General features: G+C 36.6%; 1 pseudogene; it reads right to left on the bottom strand.

Annotated features, from left to right (window-relative positions):
- Positions 1 to 2,573: 2,573 nt before the first annotated feature.
- Positions 2,574 to 3,506, bottom strand: LOC114037652 (annotated as a pseudogene).
- Positions 3,507 to 3,772: the final 266 nt, after the last annotated feature.

Here is a 3,772-nt window from a genome sequence, read left to right as displayed (position 1 = left end):
TGGCATAATCACAATCTTAAAAACCACAATATGAGGTGAATTGGTGGAAGAAGACTACAAACCATTTAAATGATTTGTCATGAGGATTGTTTGATAATTAAATAAATTATTTTCGTTTAGTTCAGACTCTGACCAAAGTAGTTCCCTTCAATGTGAACCAAATATACTGGTTTCCCCACTGGCTCACTGTGGCAGTTGAATTGATCAGACTGGTTTTACTTCCTTCTCTCTCTCTCAATCTCTCTTTTGCTTTCTGTACTTCTCTTTCTCTCTCGTAGGTAATTTGCTTTGAGTTTTTTAATTTTTGCTTTTGAAGAAGCCACTTATTGTACCTATTTAATTTTTAAATGTCTTCTTCAAAGGGCTAGAATTTGAATGTCTGTAATTCTACTTACCTGAACTATATGTTCATTATGGACAATATGTTCATTAGTGGCCATGTTGATGAATACAGAACTATATTGGACAATATCATATAGTTTATTTGCAAATAAAGACATTTCACAGTCATAGAAGAATTTTGAACAGCCAGGAGGATCCTACTTATTGTTCCAAAGAGACTTTTAGACCAAAGAATTTTTTCCCTGGGAAAAATAATTCTGTGAAATTTCTTACTACTCTTTATTGATCAAGTTGTAATTGTTTGACCTCTAAGCAGAGGAACTAGGAATAACAAGGAATCAAAGTAATAGAATCATAACATTTTAGAACTGAAAGAAACTTTGCAGCTCAGTTTTTCTAGCCTTCTCATTTTACATATAGAGATTGAAGTTACTTGGTGAATAAATGGCAGTTAGTCCTACAGCCTCGTAGGTCTACTTATTCCCCAGTCCAGTGCTCTTTCCATTATTCCAAATTTCCTCTTTATTGACCTATCTTTTAAAATCAGTTCATTAATTTCAACTGGTAACTGAAGATACTGTTCTATATGTACATATATATATATATATATACATATATATATATTAGGCAATTGGGGGGTTAAGTAACTTGCCCAGAGTCACACAGCTAGTACATGTCAAGTATTTAGTCTGAGGCTGGGTTTGAACTCAGGTCCTCCTGACTTCAGGGCTGGTGCTCTATCCACTGCGCCACCTAGCTGCCCCCACTGTTCTATGTATTTTAAATAAATAGCAATGTTTTTTATTAATCCCTGATGGAATTTTATTACAATCATTATAAACTTATAGAGTTAAAAAATTAAACACTATAACCACTATTTTATAGCTCATAAATACTGACATCTAGTGGTTATTTTCATAGTGTAATATACTGTATTGTTAGTTAATTTTCCCTCTTATTTGCATAATTCTCTGCAAAAAAATCTTATTCCAATGCCTAAAAGTGTTTGGGAATTGACCCTGGGTCCTTTTAATCTATGTTAACACAAGTTCTAGTCAGAAGAAAAGGCTTTACACATGGTCCTGGTAACAGATGGTGTCTGCTGTCTGAGGACCAGTCTAAGTACCAAGAGGACATCAGACCAAGAGGACATCAGACCGTTCCAAGATAAAGAAGTGGTCAAAGGATATGAACAAACAGTTCTCAAAACAAGAATTGTAAACCATTTACAATCATTTAAGCCAATGTTTCACATTACTAATAAGAGAAATGCAAATCAAAACAAACCTAAAGTTTCATCTTACACGTAGAAAACTAGTGAAGATGAAGAAAGGCAGACATAGTAAATGTTAGAGGGGATATGGAGAAACAGCCACACTAATACATTGTTGGTGGGGCTGTGAAATAATTGGCCCAACCATTCTGGAAGGCAATTTGGAATCACACAAATAAAATAACCAAAGTACAATTACTGTTTTCCGCACTGACCTAAAAATTCCAATGCTAGTCATCTACTCCAAAGGGGCCATTGATCAAAAGAAAGGCACTATATAACACTAAAATATTCATAATAGTATTTTCTGTGGTAGCAAAGATTTGGAAAGAAATTAAGTGCCTATCTTTTGGGGAATGGCTTAATAAATTGTGGTATGTGAATGTAATGGAATGTGTTGCAAGAAATGATGAGCATAATGAATATAGGAAAACATGGAAGGACTTAAATGCACTAACACAGTAAATAGGGCCAGGAAACAATATACACAATGATCACAAGAATGTTAATGAAAGAAGCAACAACCACAAGATAATTGGAAAAATTTACAATTATTATTGAGTTTATTCAATTATTTTGGAGAATAATCCCCACCCCATAAATATAAACTCCAAATTCTAGAGGTACACAAAAGTTGCCAACAAAAATATTTTAAAATGAATATCTTTGAAGGCCATTTGGAGTAACTTTCCCTTGAATTGTAAGTGAATCTGAACTAGTCAAGTTAAATTAGAGATCATATCAAATCAAAGTCAGATGATTGATACTGGGATTGCATGTATTCATAAGAGCACATGATCTTATTGAATTCAGAATCATTTTATTTCCTTTCCCAGTTTTAAAGAAAAGCTGCTCATCAACTGATTGATGGTAGAGCAGTTCCAGAGATCATGGCTATGGATAGCTGTCCTCTGGCTCCCCGGCTGCAGTGGCTGGCTGATTTTTTGGTGTGTCTGCCCTATCTGGTATTTCTGATGTCACCGTTCATTCTGTTGATTGCAAATGCTGCACTTTGGACCTTGTTGACATCACTGATACATACCTACTGGCCATTGACTGTTTCCTTCCATAGAATAACTTTGTTGTCTCCTCCTGAAACAGCCATACTAATAGCTGTGATAGACCAGCTCATATGCCACACAACATCAGTGAACATGTGCAGTACTGGGGAACCATGTGTTTCCAGAAACATCATACCAGGTCCAGACCATCCTGGAAGCAACTGGAAATGGTGCTTGTTGGCAGGCCAATGAAAGGAGCCCAGGCAACATCTTGAACCCAGTCACTGTTAGCTTCCAGCTTCTGATCCTCCTTCAATTGACCATCCTCCTCCTTCAACAGCTTGACCAAGTCACAATCACCTAATACAAACTTCTTGATATAGTTTGTTTTTTGCCTCGATTGCTGGCCTACTAGGCTTCCAGGTATGACAGCAGGAGCCTAGCTGACAGCATTGCAGCCAATAGGATGAGAATTATTTATTTTTTTTCACTTCCTACTGCCAAAACTTAGCAGTGAGATTGGAATATCTAAGCTGCTACAGGAAAGAATTAGCCCATAGTAATGTGGGGCCCAGCCTTCTGTGTTCACTGAAGTCCTGTGTGGTCATATATGTTTCCCAAGTGCCATTTTCTTCTTTCCAGATGATGACTTTCTTGTCATCGGAGCAGGAGGATTAGATATTTCCATACATAGAATGAGCTTAGGTCACTTGCCACACAGGGCCTTCATGATCCCTCAGCTGAGAAATGAGAATCTGACCCCCATTCCACACATCAAAGGTTTTGACAGATCTATCTAATGAGAAGGTGGCCAACTGTGTGCCATAATAGTCTATGTAGGCATCATGAGTCATGTCCTCATGAGAAGTATTCACAGTGTTAATGACTGACACGATGCTGGCTCTATAGGTGGTTCCCAGTCTTGGATGTAGGAGTTCTTCTTGGTGGTGGTGGCCAAAATAAACAATTGAGAATTAATGTTGCAAAATTGTAAAGAAAAGTTTGGTCTGAAAGAAGAGATATAAAAAGACAGTTGGTCCAAGAGTGTGGAAGATTGTCTATAATGGCAATTTTTTAAAATGTGTTGATTAGTTTCAATGAATTTTTCTCTTCTTCTTTTTTTTTCTTCTAAAAAATTCTTTGGCATAAGGATGGT

The sequence above is a fragment of the Vombatus ursinus genome, unplaced genomic scaffold, assembly GCF_900497805.2.
Source record: "Vombatus ursinus unplaced genomic scaffold, bare-nosed wombat genome assembly UNPS02000582.1, whole genome shotgun sequence".
Classification (NCBI taxonomy): Eukaryota; Metazoa; Chordata; class Mammalia; order Diprotodontia; family Vombatidae; genus Vombatus; species Vombatus ursinus.
The sequence above is the reverse complement of the archived record's forward strand: the minus strand, read 5'-3'. Positions and strand labels throughout refer to the sequence as shown.